Source organism: Leopardus geoffroyi, chromosome E3 (genome assembly GCF_018350155.1).
Source record: "Leopardus geoffroyi isolate Oge1 chromosome E3, O.geoffroyi_Oge1_pat1.0, whole genome shotgun sequence".
Classification (NCBI taxonomy): domain Eukaryota; kingdom Metazoa; phylum Chordata; class Mammalia; order Carnivora; family Felidae; genus Leopardus; species Leopardus geoffroyi.
This window is the reverse complement of record NC_059340.1, coordinates 3,913,969-3,934,068: the sequence shown is the minus strand read 5'-3', so window position 1 is coordinate 3,934,068 and position 20,100 is coordinate 3,913,969. Positions and strand designations below refer to the sequence as shown.

At 58.5% G+C, this 20,100-nt stretch overlaps 1 long non-coding RNA gene across 2 annotated transcripts; it reads right to left on the bottom strand.

The window, feature by feature from the left end:
• Positions 1–384: 384 nt before the first annotated feature.
• LOC123589817 lies at positions 385–5,620 on the bottom strand. Of its 2 annotated transcripts, XR_006708475.1 has the most exons (4): positions 4,865–5,620; positions 3,425–4,443; positions 1,766–1,892; positions 385–794 (listed from the first exon to the last, which is right to left on the bottom strand). It is a non-coding gene; the product is annotated as an uncharacterized LOC123589817 (long non-coding RNA). The 2 variants fall into 2 exon arrangements; XR_006708476.1 differs by having other exon boundaries at positions 1,766–4,443.
• Between the last annotated feature and the right edge of the window lie 14,480 nt (positions 5,621–20,100).

The following is a 20,100-nucleotide window of genomic DNA, read 5'->3' as shown; positions in this document are numbered from 1 at the left end:
CTGTGGTGTAGACGAAGCCCCTCCCAGGCGGAGGAAGGCTGCCAACACACAGCTCTCTGGGCCTTCCCAGCACCGGCCTTTGAGGTTTTAGTTGCCACTGGATTTGTTTTGTTCCCAGGCTGCCGAAAATAGCTTTATTGTTTCCTCTGAATATAACGACGATATTTCGCCAGCCCAGAAATGTAGGACATAAACCAAGCGAGAGCCCCCCCCACGCCCCCCACCCCCCCCACCTTGGACGGACACATCCGTTGAGCAGAACGTCTCTGTGAGCAGTCCGGGGTCCACGTGTGTGGTGAGATCGCTGGCGACAGATTGCAGAGACCGGGACAGAGGACGGCCACCCCCGGCCCGCAGCCTTTCATCCTCCCCTCCCCCCGTCAAGGTCCCTGGAGCCCGCCTCCCCTCCCCTGGTCCTTTCCCCCACTCAGAAAGGTGGCGTCGGAGCCTGGCCGCCGGGCAAACCTGAGCTCCCCCCCCCCGCCCCCCCAGCCTCTGCCTCCGAGCTGTGTGCTGCTGACTGAGCTCACTTGTCTCATCTGTAGAAATGGGGTCACAATGGTAGCAATGGTGTCACGGGATGGCTGCTAATTACAATCAATAGCGTGTGACGATCACCAGGCCCGCGGGCACCGAATTGGTGCCCAGCGGCTGTCAGCGGCCATCAGCAGGATCAACAATCGAGCGTCTGGGGCGTCTTGCCAGTCGGTGACAGTCGATCCCGCAGGGTCCCCGCCAGGTATGCAAGGCTTTGTGGTGAGGCTGGACCGTCCAGGCCGCTTCCTGCCGGCTGCCTGGTGGAAGGGATCAGCTCAGGCTGCAGAGGGGCCTGGATGCTGGGCCACGCAGGAAAATCTCCGCCAGGGACGCACCCTCAGCCCGCTCACGACCAGCGTGTCTGCGGGCGTGGTCGGCATCTGGGGGTCAGGCTGTCCCCTCAGGCTGGGAAGGGGGCTGGATGTGGCCCTTGGGGTGGGGGGCAATGGGCACCGTCCTCATCTCCCATCACCCCGTGGGATTTAATGAGGGAACGTTCTAGATGCCTCAGCTCTGCCTTCCTAGGGCTGTGCCAGAGAACACAGCTACCTCTGGAGAGCTGGTTATTACATTCTGAGGAAATTCTGCAAGATGGGAACTCAGCCATTATGAAAAATTAAATGAACATACAAGTCTGCTTGGGATTCTCCCTCTTTCTCTCTGCCCCTCCCCTGCTCATGCTCCCTCCCTCTCTCTCAAAATAAATAAACCTAAAGAAAATTGAATGAACATACAAAAACAATACATTTAAAAACTCATCGCTTCTAGGGGTGCCTGGGGGGCTCCTTCGGTTAAGAGTCTGGCTCTTGATTTCAGCTCAGGTCTCGATCTCCTGGTGGGGGATCGAGCCCTATGTCGGGCTGTGCCCTGGGAGTGGAACCTGCTTGGGATCCTCTCTCTCCCTCTCCTTCCGCCCCTCCCCTGCTTGTGCTTGCTCTCCCCCTCTCTCAAGAAAACCAAAACACAGGGGCGCCTGGGTGGCTCAGTCAGTTAAGCGTCTGACTTTGGCTCAGGTCACCATCTCACAGTTTGCGAGTTCAAGCCCCACGTCGGGTTCTGTGCTGACAGCTCAGGGCCTGGAGCGTGTTTTGGATTCTGTGTCTCCCTCTCTCTCTGCCCCTTCCCTGCTCTCTCTCTCTCTCTCTCAAAAATAGATAAATACTAAAATTAAAAAAAAAAAAAAAAAAAACAGAAAACAAAAAGAAAAAACTCACGGGTTCCTGATTACCTTACTTTTTTAATCTCTGCTCTGGAGGTTGTGTCCGCTCTATCCAGCTGGTGCCACGTGGTAATGTGCTACGGCGTTTCTCTTCCCAACTCTGTTCCCTGACATCCTGTTGGCGTCTGGACATCAGCTACAGTGGGAATATTTACACCATGGAAACTGGTCACTGCTTCAAATCAGGGCTTTTCCCACGTGAGAGCCGGTGGTTACAGCTCTTACCCCCGCACACTGCCGCTTTTCCTCACCCCTGCTCCACACGGAGCGGGGGCAATCCTCCCCTCTGGGGGGTCCCTCAAACGCATCCCAGACAGTCCGTGCCCTGGACTCCAGCCTGGGGACACCGCTGTCACGGATCCTGCTTGGCCGCTCAGCACGTCTGTGCCCCCTCAACTGCCTGCCCGCGGCATCCGGAGCCCCGTCTCCCAGCACAGAGCTGCCCGTGTGCCCGCGGCACCCAGGCCCCTCAAGGCACCACCCCCAAGCTTCCCAGCCAGGTTGTGAGGGTCCCGTGGGACTGGCCAGCTCTGTCTACTTCACGGATCACCCCCAGGTCCTGCCAAACGCACCGCGGCCTGGGGCCCCTCTGGTCCCCTGTCGGAGCAGCCCTGACCCCCTTCTGGGGTCTCTGGGGACTTTTCTCCTGATGTGTGGATTAGTGTGTGCGTGGCCCTAGACCAAGGGTGACCAAGGGGAGTGTCGAGGGTGCATGTATGGGGAGTGAACCCACAGCAGGTGGGCCTTTGGCCATCGGACCCTTGCCCCAGGCTCTGCAATTTTAGGGGCAGGGCCGACCCCAAGGCCCAGCCTCGACACCTTCACTCGTGTGGCTTCATCCACCCAGAACACCCATCTGTGCCTTTGGAAGGCTTCCTGAGCTGTGAGACGACACCAGTGTTTGTGGTCATCATGATCAGGGTCTGCGGTGCTATGAGGTGGGGAGGGGTCCTGAGGCCCGAGGGCGTTTGCCGAAGGGGCTGCTGTCTGCCCTCCAGGGGCTGCTGCGGGCTCAGGAGAAGCACAGTGCTGGGGGCAGGCGGCTGTTTCGTGCCTGGAAGGAGCTTAGCTCGGCTGCATTTTCCTAATCCCCATGGAGGATTATGGAAACTCAGTGCCTGTCCCTTGATAATGCCATTTAAGGATTTAATAGGCTTCAGGCTCTCTGAGAGAAAGCCCAGACGGCTTTGTTCCCCACTCACTGGGTGACCTTGATCTATGGCTCTGTTCCTCTTTCTGTAAAGGAAAGAGGTTGGCGGTGGTCAGCGGTCCCTGAAATGTCATGTGTCCAAGGGCGTGGACTGTGGTCACCACAGTTAGTGTTGGTTTGAAAAGCTTCCTCACCCAGTCTCCCTCTCCCATGGGGGAGGTGGGGCTGTCAGTCGCCGAGCAGGAGGCCAGCCACGAGACAGGATCCACGGGGACACAAGTGGTTGGTGAGGGATGGGCGTGTGGCTCACGCGTGCCCCCCCCCCCCCCACCTCCAGAACTTTCCTCAGAACCTCTGCTGGGTGTAGCTGGTGGGTTTCTTCCTTGAGGCTTCCTAACTTGGGGGGATAAGCTCAGGCTGCTGTAGCCAAGCACTGATGCGTTGAGACGACAAGCAGAACACAGAGACGGAGAGAGAGCCAACCCCCGGCGGTGTTGGGACCCTGGATCTACCCTTACCTGACACCGCTCTGTGAGACGGTCAATTCCCTTTCTGGCAGAAAGCTGTTTCAAGTGGTGTTTGTGCTGCTGGGAACTGGAGGCGATGGGAGCTGGAGGAACAGGGGTTCCTCCCCGATTGCTGCGAGGAAACCCTGGATTTTATCAGATCTTCGGTGGGGCCCCCGCTTCCTCTCAAAGACTAAGAAGCCTCGGGGGAGGTTTCTTCCAGCCCTAGATGCCCAGATATCTCAGCAGCCGCTGACAGGATGACCTTGGCGGGTTCATCGTCAGACTTCCCTGGACGTCTCCCCGGGCTTGTCCTTCTGCCCCTCCTGTCTGCGTCGCGCCCTGGGAGCTGCCCCGTATGGGCCACATCCGTGGGGTCTCTGCCTCTGGCTCCCGGTTGGGTTTGCTGGATGGAAGGCCCCGATTCTCTCTCTCTCCGCCCCTCCCCTGCTGGTTCTCGTTCTCTCTCAAAATCAATAAGCCTAAAAAAAAATGTCGCGCGTGGTAACGCTCAGTCGATGCGGAGGGTGAGGCAGGACGGAAGAGGCGACCCCGGACTTGGCTGGGGGAACGGACAGCCGGTGGCCTTTGTGGAAAGCGGGACAGGGCGTGCGTTACCCGGTGCCCCCCAAACCGGTGGTTCGCGCAACAGCGTGGCTCCTTCTGCTTGCGGGTCTGGAGGTGAAGGGGTTCCGCTGGCAGTTCCCGTGCCGCGTGTCGAGCGCGGTCACGGGCGGGTGGTGGCTCCTCCCCCCGCCCCGCCCCGCCCCGTCCGTCTGCTGCCTGGGCCAAGGCTCCAAGTGCGGCGGATAGAGCTGCCGGGCCTCTTCCCCACGTGGCGGCCTCACGGGAGCCGGACTACGTGGGTGGCGGCATGGTGTGTCTTCGACGGTGTCCAAAGGCCCAAGCCCCAGTACCTGTGAACATGACCTTGTTTGGAAATAGGGTCTCCGCACAGGTTCAGAGGAGGTCCGAATGGATTCCAGGGGGTCCTAGCCCAATGGCCGGTGTCCCTAGAAGCAGAAGGAGAGCTGGATAAGGACACATCATGTGACAATGGAGGCAGAAACTGGGGACATGTGTCTACAAGCCCAGGAATGCCCGGGGTTGCGGTCATTCAGCAGAAGGCGGGAGAGTGGCCCGGCCGACCTCCCCCCCCCCCCGGCCCCCGCTCACCCCTGCTCCTGCAGAGGGAGCCAGGATTAAGGTGTGGGCAGGGCCGTCTTGTCCTGTGTCCACCCCCATGGGGTCGTTCCTCTGTGAGTGTCTGTGCCCTGAAATCCTCCTCTTAGAAGGACTCCAGGCCTCTTGGATTGGGGCCCACCCTCGTGACCTCATTTTACCATAATTACCCCCTTAAAGACCCTGTCACATTTTGAGACGCTGGGGGTTCAGAACACAAGGTTAATTTTGGGGTCACAATTCAGCCCACATGACGATGCTCTGAGTTACCCGGTTGTGGACTTTGTTGCAGTGGCCACGGGAGACGGGGACATAACTCAGGGTTCATGGAGCAGTTTTCCCAAGAGACACCGTGGCCTTTCTTGACACGGTCACTGCGTCCTCGTCCGCCCGTGGTGGTGGTCACGAAGGTCCGCCCGGGCAGAGCAGCTAAGGGTTTGCAGACGCCCACCGAGGGGGGCCTGGGCTGGGAGGAAAGGTGGGTGGTGAGAAAGAAAAGAGGGACAAGGGAAGTTACTAGAAATAAAGATTGTAGTCAGTGGAACCATATGCACAATATGACGTTCGGCGGGGACGCGCAGGATGTGCGTTGCTGGATAAAATGCACGCGGGCCAGGTTTCTGGGGGGTAACATGTTCATGGGGAGAAAAGAGCTCAGTCCTCAGCCAAAGGTTCGCCCCCGGGTTCTCCAACATTTGTCTACAGAGCTCCAAGACGTGCAGGATTCGGGGGTGCTGCTGACGCCCAGGAAAGCGCTCCCACAGCCCGGCCCCCAGGATGTCACAGGGGCGACACCTGCCTGGTTTGCAAAGTCCTGTCCCCAGAAGGGCTGTCATTCTCCCGGGGAGGCTCCAACACAGGGAGATCTCGGCCTCTGGGGCCCGCGGGCAACTCCCGCCCCCCCCCCCCCCAATTGTCTCTTTTTAGCCAAAGGCTGTGAGGAGCCCAATGGCTTCCCCATCTCAGCTTTCCTGGGCTTGGAAGGGACATTTAATGATAACTGCGGCTGCCTTGTTGAGCCACTGGTTGCTGCGGGCGTCTGGGATTTTTCTGTTTTGACCCAAGGAGGGAGGGAAGCTTCTCTGGGACTCTGTGTCCCTGCGCCCCAGCCGCGTGGCCGTGGGCAGGTCGCGCCTCCTTCCTGGGCCTCTGTCATCACGTCCACGAGATGGGGATGCTGCTGGGTCAGAGCAGGGGGCAGTCCTGGTTCTGGCACGGGGTCGCCCACCTGGGACGCACCTGCCGGTCAGGCCCATGTGTGCGTTTGGCGGAAGGCCCTGGGAGCGGCTGCAGTTAGCGACCTCGCTTCCCCAGCTACCAGGCCCCCCGAGTGCCCGAGGGCCCTCCAAGCCACCGCCCCCTCCCCCGGGGGCCCCGCCTGGGCCTCCCTCTGCAAAGCACACTCAGGACCCCCTCTCTGTTCCCCCAGCCCCACCTGAGCTCTGCCCCAGACGCTGCCCTGGGGCCTGGCCTGGGACTGTCTTCTGCGTGCCTGTTGCACGTGTCCCTTGGATGCCGGCGGCTCCAGACCAGAGCTCCAGCCCGGCTTTCTTCTCGGCTCCAGGGACACAGAGCCAGATGCCTCGTGGCTGGGAGAGCATGTGAGGAAGTGGACCTGGGGGCGGGGGTCAGGGCTCCCTCCCGGCCTTACTTTCTGCTGGAGGGACCCCGTGGGGTTGGTGGAGGGACGAGTCACAGAGGCCTGGTGACATTTCCGATGCCTCGCTCTGGTCCGGACGCCCCAGGTATGCCCCAGGTACGTTCGGATTGGGTTTCTGAAATTTGCCCCTGAAAGGGTCCTGACTGATCCAGCCGTATGGGTCCCTGCCGGCCGGTCGTTTGGCAGTCATGGGGGGCGGGGGGCGGTGATGACAGGTGAGATGCCCTCCCCACGTACGTCAGTGCTTGTGACAAATGCAAATGAGGGGAAAAACGAGGGGCCGGCTAGAGAATAACAGGGGTTCACGTAGGGGGTGGTCGGGGCAGGCCTCTGAAGAGGTGATGTTTAAGCGGAGACGCGGTCGAGCGGCGGGGAGGCAGGTGGTCCGTCCGTCCGTGGAAGGGGCCTCCCCACCTCCGGCCGCACCAGGAGCAGGGCAGGGTGGGGTGTGGCGGGTGAGCTCGGGGCCTGGATGAGGACTTGGAAATGGCAGGAGCCGCAGCTCGTGTAACCACACAGGGGCTCCAGCCAGGGTGGGGCAGGGGCCCGGAGGCACTGGAGCCAGAGACCAGGTCGCAGAGGGGGCCTTTGGTCTTTGTCTCTGGTCGCCCCCAGCTCCCGGCTCACAGCGCCCCACCCCTGCCTCCCGAGAGGGCCTGACCCTCCTCTCTCCATCCCCGTGGGAAGAATTCTGATTGGCCCAGCGTGGGTCACATGACCACCTGCTGGTGAGGAGCGTGGGTGGTCGGTCGGTCCCTGCATGGCTGGGGGAGGGGGAGAGGGGGGCTTATCCCAGGAAGGGGGTGCTGTTCCAGGACAGCAGAGGATGTGGCATTCAGAATGACGGGCGGTGGCCACATGACAGCATCTAGAATGTTCTTCAGGAGAGAGCCAGAAATTTAGAAGAGAAAGAGATTCTAAGAGTTAAGTGGGAACCAGCCCCTCGCATCTATTCTGGTCCCTTTGATCCTTATCAGTATTGTCAATTCCATGACAACGAGGGACAAGCGCTTTTAGGCTGCGAGCGATTTTTGTAAGCAACAAGCTGATATTTTTATCACTACAAACTCTCCCAACGGCTGCTTTCTCGAGGGCTGTGGTCAGGGCGCGGAAGGGGCTCTGGGGCCCGTGGTGCCGCAGGGCTGGGGACGCTCCGCGTGGGCCTCAAGCGGGGGGGGGGGGGGGGGGGGGGCCCTGTGACTTCATCGCTGCCGCTGGGCCCTGTCTGGCTCCTCCGGCTACCAGGCCCCCTCCCCTCTCTCCCCTGCAGCCCGTGTCCTTTGCCTCCTCAAGGACATTTGCAACCAGAGAGTGTCATCCGTTCACTCAGCCTGCATTTCCCTCGAAAACACAATCTTCAGCTTGAGAGGCCGCACACGGCGACACACACACACACACACACACACACACACACACACACAAACACCCTCCCTGTGCCGACCAGTCTCTCTCCATGCCGGTGTCAAGATGGGCCTGGATTGAAACGTCACTCTGCTGTGTGTCTCTGGTCACATTTGTCAACCTCTCTGAGCCTCGGGTTTCTTATAAAATGGGAAAAGCCATCCAGAGCGGACGTAAAGGCCAGGGCTCACCTGGGAAGGCCCCGCAGGGAGCCTGGTGCCCGGTGGTCCAGTGGCCAGAGGCCCAGGGCCGTGCCTGGCACATGGTGGACCTCGGCTGTTCTCGAGCGGGACTCGGGCCACCTCGGGCCAGCGGCACAATTTGGGGCAGTGTCAGCCTCTGCAGCCCGGTCTCCTCCCTCACGGCCCCTCATGCTCCCCCGGTGGCCCCAACACACCAGCGATTTGCACCTGTCTGCCTGCTCACCCCCTCCCGGACGTCAAAGTCCTGTCGCCTGCAGCTCCCCATGGGGATGTCCCCTGATGTCGCCTGTTAACCTCAAAGCAGGCCCTCGGCACAGGTTCACGTGTCTTGTCCGTCTTCCCGAGAAACGCCAACTCCAGGGGACAGAGGCTGCTCCCGGCTCTCATCCCCGAGCCCCGGCAGGACCACGGTACTGTCAGGTTGGACCGAAGGGGTCCAGAGGCTCTGTGAGCCTCAGGACAGCAGCGCGTGGCTCCGAACCGCCAGCCACAAACAGCGGCCAAGCCTTGTCCGCCAGTCGCGGACGTGAGGACACAGGGCGTCCCGGGCTCGAAGGGTCCCGGTGCGTCGGCCAGAGGAGTCGTTTGCTCCAGGATTCCGGAGAGCCCTGCCCCAGGCCCGCGAGTGTTCCAGACGTGTTACTAGTGCACATCTCTAGCGCTCGCCGCAAGACCCCGGGGCCGGGTTCCGGCAGCGCCTCCAGCCGCCGAGCTGGCACGGCGCAGCCTCATTCCCCCGAACCGCACGGCCACTCGCCCAGACCGACTTGAGTTCCTGCCAACCTGGCCGGGGGCTGAGGCGTTAAGGGCGGGAGTGACCAACCTGGCGTCAAGATGAATAACGTCGGCGTTTTCTGACCAGGAGAAAAACAAGAAAAGTCAGTAGGCTGGATGTAAAATGCTGTCACTTTGGAAGAGGGTTTGGCTGGTTCCTAGGAAGACGCACCATCTTTCTACCGTGCAATCTAGAAATTGTGCCCCTTTAGCCCCCAAAGGAGGGAAAAACTTAGGTCCCCACGAAAACCTGTACACAGGGGCGCCTGGGTGGCTCAGTCGGTTAAGCGCCGGACTTTGGGCTCAGGTCATGATCTCACGGTTTGTGGGTTCGAGCCCCGCGTCGGGCTGTGTGCTGACGGCTGGGAGTCTGGAGCCTGCCTCGGATTCTGTGTCTCCCTCTCTCTCTGCCCCTCCCCGGCTCATGCTCTCTCAAAAATAAATAAATAAATGTTAAGGAAAAAAAAAAGAAAAGAAAAGAAAAGAAAATCTGTGCACAGATGTTTATGGCAGCTTCATCCATAGTTGCCCAAACTTGGAAGCCACAAGATGTCCTTCTCCAGGCGATGGATAAATACACTGTGGTCCATCCAGACAGCGGGATATTATTCAGCCCTAAAAAGGAATGGCCCATCAAAATGTGGAAAGACACGAAGGGGCCTTAAATGTGTATGTTTACGTGAGAGGAGAGAAGCCAGTCGGAAAAGGCTGCATACTATATGCCTATGGTCCCAAGTATATGGCGATCCGGAAAAGGCAATTACAGAGGCAGCACCAGATCAGTGGTTGCCAGGGGCTGGGGGCCGGAGGGGTGCAGAGGATGTGCAGGGCAGTGAACTTGGTCTGTATGACATTATAATGATGGCTGGGGCTCATCATACATCGGTCCAAACCCCCAGAATGTGCACCAAGAGCGAACACTCACGTGAGTCAGCTGTGGACTTTGGCCGATTATGTTGTGTCCACATAGCTTCAGGGATTGTAACGACATGCACCACCCTGGTGGCGGATGTGGGAAATCTCTGTATCTGCCTCCCAGTTTTGCTGGGAGCATAAAACTGCTGTAAAAAATGTAAGTCTTGGGGCGCCTGGGTGGCTCAGTTGGTTAAGCGTCCAACTCTTTTTTTTTTTTTTTAATTTTTTTTTTTCAACGTTTATTTATTTTTGGGACAGAGAGAGACAGAGCATGAACGGGGGAGGGGCAGAGAGAGAGGGAGACACAGAATCGGAAACAGGCTCCAGGCTCTGAGCCATCAGCCCAGAGCCCGACGCGGGGCTCGAACTCACGGACCGCGAGATCGTGACCTGGCTGAAGTCGGACGCTTAACCGACTGCGCCACCCAGGCGCCCCTCCAACTCTTTTTTAAAAAAAAAATTTAATGCGGCTCAGTCAGTTAAGTGTCCGACTTCAGCTCAGGTCGTGATCTTGGGGTTTGTGAGTTGCAGCCTTGCATCAGGCTCTGGGCTGACAGCTCAGAACCTGGTCCCTGGACTCTTGATTGCGGCTCAGGTCACGACCTCATGGTTTGTGGGATCGAGCCCTGAGTCAGGCTCTGCACTGATGGTTCTGAGCCTAGTTGGGATTCTCTCTCTCTCTCTCTCTCTCTCTCTCTCTCTCTCTGCCCCTCCCCTGGCTCTTTCTCTCTCAAAAACAAAACAAAACAAAAAACTTAAGTCTTAGAAACCACTGGCAAGCCAGGCTTTCTGCTGCTCTGATGACCAAGCAAGTATTTGTTGAGGGGTTCAGGCAAAGTCTCTGTGGAGGTTTAAGGCACTGCCTCAAGTTCTCCGACCCCCTGCCACCGAGAGGAAGGTCCATGTCCCCTCACCTTGCGTGTGCATGGGTCAGGGGAGTCGGGGGGCGAGACACTGGGTCACGGAAGCTTCTGGTGCTTCTCACTGGGACATCGGCTGCTTGGGAGACGCCCTACCGCCCTGCAGGGCACTCGGTCACAGCCCTGCCCCCTGCCGATCTCCTGCAGGCCCTCGGAGCCCTCAGGTGACCCCTCAGGTGACGGCAGCACCTGGGGACATCTGACTGCAGCCTCAGGGGAGACCCCAGCAGGGGACGGCCCAGCAGAGCTGAGGACCTGCAGACGGAATCCTGAGCGAAACAAAAGGCGTTTCACGTATGTTCTGTGCAACTGTAACCAGAGCGGGGAGGAAGCATTTAGCCAGCTGGGCCCCTGCTAGGTCCTGGCGCCCTCTGAGGTAGGTAGGATTAGTACCCCATTTCACAGATGGGACAAGTGAGGTGCGGGGAGGGTGGACACCACGACCAAGGCCACACAGAGAGGGGGTGTGAGCCCAGGGCCGTCTGATTCTGAAGCTGGGGCCCTAGGCAGAGCTGCCTCCATGAATGAGCCCGCAATGGTCAGCACTGTCCCTCCCCCCAGGCTGGCCGGCATGCTGACGTGGGCCCTGGCGGGCACTGGGACCTGCAGAGGGTCCCTGGCAGAGTCCTCTGAGGATGCCTGTGTCTAGCCTTCACCCACTGCTCTGGAGACCCCGGGTGGAAGCCAGGGAGGGTCGTCCTGCCCTGTCCCACCAGGTCCTAGAGGACCACAGCCTGAGGGACAAGGCCGCCCCAGCCGTAACAGGCAGCTCCTTTTCCAGGACCCGGGGCTCAGAGATGCCAGCTGGGATCTTGCCACCCACCGGCTGGAGCCACCTGTCCACCTGCTGCGCCCCTACGTGCTTTGTGAGCGGTTCCTGGCTCCCCCCAAGTTCATCTCCCGGGGGGAGAGACGGAGCCTCAGGCAGGTGGAGGTGCACCCTCCTCCCTCAGGGCCTCGTGCTCCCCACATGGGTTTTGAAGGGTCTGTGCGTGTGGTCTCCGCGACAGCGGCCTCCAGCCTGGTATCATCCCCGAGTCTTTGGGTCGTTCTGGTTCACACGGTCCTGGCGGGCGTGTGGCAGCCTCCGTGGGTCGGTGATCCCCAAGGGCAATCATGGGGGGCAAACCAGCGGGCTTGGCCGCTGAGCGTCCTCCCTCCCTCCCCCAGGTCGTACGCCACCCCCCCCCCCACCCCCCGTCTCCTGCCAAGTGGCCTCACCCCTGCTGGCACCTGCGGACTCAGGAGCCCGTGGTGCCCAGAACAAGAACCGTTTTAATAAATGGAAGCGTCTGGACGTAAACCAGGCACAGAGAGCAGCGGGTGCTGAGTCAGGAGAGCCAACACATGCCAGCCCCGAGGCCCAAATCCAGCCACTCCCAGGCCCCACGCGCCATGCAGGGCGACCTCCCAGGGCCCTCCCGGCAGGTGAAGGGGCTCACATGGGCGCTAAAGCGGATCGTTCAAGTTGTAGAAATGGTGCAAGCCAGCGGTTAAAGTCGCCATTAAGAATTAAATGACTGGGGCGCCTGGGTGGCGCAGTCGGTTAAGCGTCCGACTTCAGCCAGGTCACGATCTCGCGGTCCGTGAGTTCGAGCCCCGCGTCGGGCTCTGGGCTGATGGCTCAGAGCCTGGAGCCTGTTTCCGATTCTGTGTCTCCCTCTCTCTCTGCCCCTCCCCCGTTCATGCTCTGTCTCTCTCTGTCCCAAAAAAAATAAGTAAACGTTGAAAAAAAAAATTTTTTTTAAAAAGAATTAAATGACATAGACGTATGATTAAATAAATAATACTCAAAATGATGGTTACTTAGGTTTGGTGAGGCCACAGTTAGGAGACGCCTTTTGGTGGTTTCCCACAGCTTGTTCGTGGGCTCGCCCAACCCGTGGGGGCCTCCTGGGTGCCAGCTGCTTCTCCTCCCGGCCGGCCTCGGGCCCGGGGCGGGGGCTCTGGGTGCGCCCAGTGGCCTTGGCCTCCTTCACACAGTTTCCAGATCTTCAGCAGGCAATGCTGGAGCGGAAGTGGTTTCTTCTGAGATGTCAGAAGCGAAGAGAATTCTCACCTTCCAGAGGGCCTCGTGGAGGAAGGCGGGAGGGAACGGGCATCTCAGGCCCGGGAGGCCTAGTTGGAGGCACACGAGGTGAGCCCCAGCTTCCCCAGTGATGGGTCCCCGGGGCGGGGGGGCGCTCAGGGGATGGGGTGTGGCCAGACCCCCCCCCCCCCCCCCCCCGCCTTGGGCAGCTCCTCCCCCACAGCCCCTCCCGGGCAGCTCCCATGATGAGGAACCACCGTCCGGCTTTGCCCCCTGGAGAAGCCGAGAGGCTAATAATCTTTCTCCAAACACTTCACGCATGATGCAATCCTAGACTCTCCGAGTGCAGGCCTCACAGCCGGGCGAGCGTGAGGTTCCTTGGCAAGTGCTCTTTGTGGACTCTGGAAGAGGTCCCTGGCTTCAAGGAGAGCTTCTTGAGCTCTGCCTTGGAGGAAGAAAAGGTACGCGTGCGGTGTTTGCAAATGGTCTCTGCTCTCAGCGCCTGTCCGGGGTGCGGCCTGGGAGCGCAGGGGTGAGAGGCCGGGCCCCTGCTTTGCCCTTATTCGCCCAGCGGACGCGGGCTGTGGCTCAGCTCTGCAGGGGAGGTCGGACTAGGCCAGACTGGATGTGATGAGGCGGGTTAACGAGCCTGGTGCAGGTGTTTGCTGCTTCCAGGTCCTTGGCTCACTGGAGGGCAGGAGGCGTTCAGCTGTGCCCGGGGGCCCAGGGAGAGAACAGCAGGTTGGGGAGGAGGGGTCGGGGTCGTTGGGGGCTCTGGCTAGCCCGACTCCAGAAAGCAGCACTTTGTCGTGGGGTTTGGGTGATGAGGGAAAGGGCAGGACCGCGGGCGCTGGGCTGGGGCGCGGGCGAGGGTGCACCGTTTCGTAGGGCAGACTGACAAACTGTGCTCCCCCTCTTTCTCTGTCCCTCGTCCCCCTGCTTCCCCCGCTTCCTCTCCGCCACCCACCCTGACCCCTGCAGCTGGGGCACAGCCGGCCTCTAGGTGCCGCCGACCTCCAACCGGGGGGCCAAGCAGTGCTCGAATTTGCCGAATTCTTCAACTTCCCAACTTTTTATTACGAAAAGGGTCAATCTTACAAAGTGGTTGAAAGATCAGTAGAAACAGACCCTCTCCTGGATTCACTAAGGCTGCCCTCCTTCCTTGCTGACGCCCAGCGTTTTCGTAATACGTATACATCACTTTAGCATGCCAGACTGGTCGTTATTACTGTCCTTACTTTTTGGTAATAGCCTGCATGTCTTTGCTCATCATTGCTTCTCTCCCCACCCCCCCCAACCCCCCGAACAGGATACATCTTTTCTTTTATTCTTATATCCCTCTGCGCAACGGGTAATTATTCATTCATTGCACAAGTGTCACGGGCAGCTCGGACACTGGAGCTCTTCACGGAGCCTGGTCGCTTGGTCAAGTGCCGTTACTCAGGTCTTAGCGACGACCCTGAGTGACCTCCTTCACCTCTGTATTCTCTAAGCTCTGCTGGCACAGAGGACTAGTGACTTGTGTTGCCTTCACAACCAGGCACCGAACTGAACATTCTTTTGTGATCCAAACACATCTGCATGGGTTTTCTTGGGCTTTCCAGGGAGACAATCAGATTATTTGCAGACACCGGAATCCTGCCTCCTTCTTTCCAGGATTTTTAAAATTTTGCTTTTAATTGTGTACATAGGTACACCATAAAATTTCCTGTTTTAACTGGTTTTGAGTGTAGAGTTCAGTGGCATTAGGTACACGCCCAATGCTGCATAGCCTTCGCCACTATTTCCAAAGAGAAACTCTGTTCCCATCCCCCAAGCCCTCTCCACGCCCCTCCCGGGCCCTGAGCTCGGCAAGTGTCCTGGGTCTCCTTCAGGGCTGGTGGCCAGGGCCATCCTGTCCCTTTTCACTGGGCAGCTCTTCTGTGACTTATGTTTGGAACGTCTCTGTCCTGATGCCATCTCAGATTCAGGGTCCCACCCGAGGCTGCCGTCTGGATCCGGGGTCCCCACGCCAGGCACCTGGGCCGTGAGCCTGAGCTCACTGGTTTGCTTTTTGTTTCTCAACCTGGGGATTTCTCCGTCTTTCTTTGGAGCATTTATAGCTGGAGTGGGGGTGGTTCTGTGTCCGCCAGGTTCGTTCCTGTTGCTAAAACCCTCCACGTTTCCCTACCAACCCACACAGACTCCCATGGTAATCCTTCCGTTTATGGAGCAGAAACCACGGTGCCTGCCTCCCCCGTGGGCTCCCGGGTGTCTCCTTTGAAAAGTGAATACTGTATCTACCCAACGATCAGTTGACACATAAAGTCAGGCAAACACTGCAGAGGATTTGAGGGCTGAACAGGAGTTTGAAATGACAGCTGGGTAATCACATCTCTTAACTGGCCTGTTTCTTTACCAGGTTTTATTTTAAGCGCCTCCAGCATTTGTGTGGCTATTGCGAACCTCTGCTCAGAGCTCTTTGGCAGCCAAGCTCTCCCCCGGCTTATGCAAATAGAAACCCCCCAGAAGGCAGCCCCCCACGCACACTGCGGAGCTCTGGGTTTCTCAGGCAGTGGAGGGACCGGGCCTGGGCATCGGGCCAGCAGCCTCTCCACCGCCCGCGGGGCCCCCGGTTCAGCTCTCCTGCCGTGGAGCTGGTGCATCCCTTTGGACACGAGGTGCTGGGAGCGCCCTTTCCCTTGGTTTTAAAGACACAAATGCAGGGGCACCTGGGTGGCTGCGTCGGTTGAGTGTGTCCGGCTCTTGATTTTGGCTCAGGTCATGATCTCGTGGTTCGTGGGTTCAAGCCCAGCATCAGGCTCCGCGCTGGGGGTCCTTGCTCTTCCTCTCCCTGCGCCACCACCGCCCCCCCCACCGCCTCTTAAAAATAGACAAAACTTTAAAGACCCAAGTTGGAAAAAAAAGACATTCAGTGTCCCATGGGGCTGGGGAGGGCGTGAACTGGCTGAAATGCTCACAGGCTGCCAGAGGAAGTGAAAACCGGTACAATCTCGGGCAGTCTCCGAGGATGGCCGTCCCCCCTCTCTTCCCACTGCTCCACATGCAGAGGTAGAGCTGGTCTCCCCCTCCCTTAGACCTGCCCTGATCTTCTGACTCGTCCGGGTCAAAGGAACGAAGTCAACAGCACAGCATACCGGCTTTTATTTTGAAAAGAAAGCCGGCAGCCTCCACGTTCACTCTTTGCAAGTCGGCCGCCGTGTAAGAGGTCTGACCGCCAGCAAGCCACCATGCTGCAAGGAAGCCCAAGCAGCCACGTGGGGACGCGGCTGCCGGCGCAGCTGGTAACAACTCCAGCCACGTGAGTACAGAGGCCTTTTGGGGGTTCGAGCTGATGGAGAGCGGCTGGGTCCAGCCAGATTGCAGTCGTGATGAACAAACGTTTCAAGCCGAGTTGTGGGTGATGTGCTCTGCAGCAGGATCTCTGTTCTGCCATAACCATCTTGGAAGGCTGGTGCCATCTTTTGAGGCTGCACATTGGTATACCTCATGCCCCGGCCACCCCGCTCCTAGGGAATAACCCCACAGGAGTGTCCCCAAATACGTATACGAGAATGTTTGTAGCGACGATGTTCGGACAGCCCCAACCTGGAGACGTCCAGCAAGACCCACACGTCCAGCAAGAGAAGTACATGTAAACAAGTGATGTCAATGTCACTTCCGCCCGACGGAAAACTACACGGCCACGATGACACGTGGGAATTTCCTGAAAAGCCAAGAGAAAAATGTACGTAGATGTCCTCTTCTAAATATATCCTCTGGGACAGTGGGGCTGTCTGCAAAACCCAACAAAAAGTCTTTTCATTCCTTCCTCCATTCATGGGTCTGTCGAGTCTTCATGGATCCTAAGTGAAATGTTCCGTATTTGAGGAAGTTGCAGGCTGCAAGTGAGGTGACCCGGGAGGACGGGGCTGTGGGTGTGCAGCAGGGGTGCCCAGGTAGGGGAGACTTCCCGCCAGGCCTGAAGACCTGCCTGACGTCACATCCGGCTGCCCAAGGGAACCCGGAAGAGAGTCCTGGTGGCTGGGACATCGGAGGTGACCTTTCCCCTGCTGTAGGCTGAGTGTGCCCCAAATCCATAGGTCAGATCCTAACTTCGGGGTGCAGCCCTCGCGAATGGGATTAGTGTTCTTATAAAAGAGACACCCGCGGAGCTCCCTTGCCCGTCCCGCCTTGCGAGGCCGCAGTGAGAAGACGTGGTCTGTGAGCCAGGAAGCAGCTCCCTCCAGACACAGAACCCGTCAGCCCCTCGGTCTGGGAAACCCCGCCTCCTGAGCTGCGAGACACGCACGCGCCATGCACTCACGCAACGTCACGCCCCTGCCGTCCGACACTTCCTGGCCGTCTTCTGGCTGCGACCGTAAACCTTCGCTCAGGCGGCCTCTGTGCCCCCCATACAAATCCTTTGTTAGAGAGCAGATTCCAGTGTGGGGACTGGAAAGATAAGACCCCCGTTAATAGTTGGGGGAGAAGACGATGTCGCGGCAGAGCTGCGTAATCATGTAAAGAGATCAACTTATAAAATGCCGTCAGAAAAGCAGCTGGAAGGAAACACACCAAAACGTTAACCCTGCATCAGCTCAGGGTAGGGGTGGAGGTGGCCTCGGTCCTCTTTATCCATCCCTATTTTTTTCGGAATTGTCCGCACAGACCCTCTGCGTTTATGATCAGAAAACCGTTACCAATGTTTATGTTGAACACAGAGCGGGTGGGAGGGGCTTCAACCAGGAGGACCCCACCCCTGTGTGCCAGGACCACCGCACGCCCGCTTCCCAGGCAGGAGGCAGAGGCAGCTCCCCCTCCCACACCGGCCCGCAGGCCTCCTGCGTGCTGCGCCCAGGAAACGGGGCCTCTAGGCCCGCACCGCACAGATAACTGCACGGCCCTGCAGCTAAGACAGAGGAGGACGGCGAGGGCCCCCTCTGTGGGCCTGCTCCCCACGTGTCACGCGCTGTGGGGCAGGTGGGAGAGTGGCCCAACCTCACTGAAGGGCCGAGGAGAGGGACCCACAGTGTCAGGGCGAGGTGGCATGTCCGGGTGAGGCGGGACAGCCGTCCACCCCATTATGAAAACCTTACCTCGAGGGATTCCAAACAGTCTGCTGCTGGAGCGTAATCGCAAACAGACCATGTTTTATTTGCATTTTTTATTTAGAGAGGAGCCCAGCAACCGTGGCTCTCACCCGCCACTGCAGTCGGTGAGCGTTAACAGAGTAAGCCGGAAGGTCTAAGCCCCGGAGGCACAACAGGGTAGCTACCTTTAAGTTCAAATCCAGCAAGTTAATGACGGCGTGTTCCCGCCTGTCACAACCGCGCCGACGGAACGGATGAGAAGGCAGGTCCCCTTGGAGCGCACGGCCAGCAGCGACACAGCCCCGTGTGGTCTGTCCCCATGACCTCCCAAACCCCGTTCCCTCTGAAGAGCGTAGCTAGTGACACAGCCAACGTGGCCTGGCATTTCCTTCCCCGAGAGGCTATGCGATGAGCATGACCAGCCCGGGGGGAGCCGGTGACCGGCCGCAGCTGGGAAGTCATGTAAATGGAAGGGAGCGCTCCATTTAGAAGCCACCTAACATCATTATCCCCCATTACTACAGGTACTGCAGTGGTGACCAGGGCAGGCAGGGCGAGACTTCTAAGGGCTTCTTTTTAGAAACTCACTTTATCTTACTTAAGAGCTTGTTCTGGGGCTGGCTCTCTGGAAAGCTGGTTTGAACAGGGCATCCCAAGGGCATCATTTGAAAAGGTGGTTGGAGTTTGTAACGTTCCCCATTTAATATGCACCCTGCCTTCTTGTTTCAAGCGCTTCAATCCCTACAGGACCTGCGTGCCTTCGCGCGACGCCCATCTCGGAGTTCCCGCCGCGTGGACACGTCTGAGCCCGCCCGTGTCCTGGGCCCGACAGACTCCGACTAGACTGGGGAAGGTCAAGGGGTGTCCTCCGGGGAGAAAAGGGGCAGCAAAGAGCCCACGCGCTCTGCCCCAGCCACCCCGCCTCACGCTCCCTTGAGACAAAAGGCCCGGACGCTTCTAAAGGCACTCAGATGCATCTTTGTGTCAATCCGCTGAAATAAGCACAGGAGGAAAAAAAAATTACAAATGTTCTCTGTAAAAAAAAAACCACGACGACCGTGGGCGCGTGCAAAGACTCACGGGGTCTCGTGTGCCTCCCCGCAAACCGAACTGCTGCGTCAGCGCCCTCACACAGGACGGTGGCTGCCAGACCGACGGCGTGCGGTCCCAGCAGGGACGCGGCCCCCACGGCTTCCGGCAGCCGGCCCCTCAGAATCTCACCTGCTGGGGTCCCGGCACGCCTTTTCAGGACATTAGACCTGTCTCCGCCTTCGACGTAAAAAGGAACGAGTCCTCCAGCCTGGAGGGAGGTCTGTGGCACAGCAAACCGGTGCCCAGGAGGAGGCGCTGCCGACAGAAGCCTCCAGACTAGCGCTGCGCCCCGGTGACAGCTGACAGCGAGGCCCAGGCAGGGGTGCGGGCGGAGCTCCTCCCGCTACAGCCTCCTCCCCAAACAGAACCCCACGGCCTCGGGGGCGGGGCGAGCGCACGCACCCGCTCAACCCTGCCCAGCCCGCGAGGGGCGGCGTCCTGGGAACATCTGGCAGATGAGGCCGAGAACACTAGTGGACGGGAGCGTGTCGTCGGTTCCACAGAGGACAGGAATCAGCTCCGGAGGAAAACCTTTATGAGATGTCACTTGGGCTTCAGGACTCTGATATTCTGCCCAAGTGCTCGAGGCAGAAGGACAGCGCATTGAAACACGAGACAGATGAGATGGAGGGCCTGTGAGGCGGCAACGAGGCCGCGAAGAAAAGGACATCGCAGCTTCTAATTTCTTAATGCAGTTATAAACGCTAACAGCAAGGGGCCTTCCGCTCGGATGTGGAATCGGTAAGCACGTTTCCCCACGGCGTGCGCGTGCGCCCACACACACACCTTCCCCCCTCATGCGCACGTGCACCACACACACACACACACACACACACACACACACACACACACCCTCCCTCCCTCCCCCCCCCCCCACCCATATACACTGGCAGCACATACAACGGCTTCACCTACAAAGGAAATGTAAGAAGGAACAGAAATTACAACTCAGTAAAGAATGATACAACATAGGAGTGAGGAATCGAAACAGTTCCTTTAAATTCTGAGCTTTAAAAAGATTTAATTTTTCCAAATTAAAGACGTTCCTGGTCAGATATCGGGGAAGGATAAGAAGGGTTGGCCACGCCTCAAAATCCAATTTTTTTTGTGCTTCACAAAATCCGCAGAATGAAAAGGTACAATACGGGCCCAGGGTCAGGACCTGGTAGGAGCCCAAATATACATCAGTGAGACCGGCTTGGCAATGAGCTGTCATTGTACGTTCTCAGTAGGAAAGCAGTCACTCACAAAAGAGAATTCTATAGAAAGCGCTCCTCCCACACAGAATACCAATGGCTTGAACGCACTCTTTTTCGTCGGACACCACAGAACCCGATCCAAAACCTTTCCGCCCGTCCACCGTCAGTTTAAGAATTAAGTACACTTGTAAAGTAACATATTTGGATTTTCAGCTGCACTAGCTACAGAGTCATACACGCA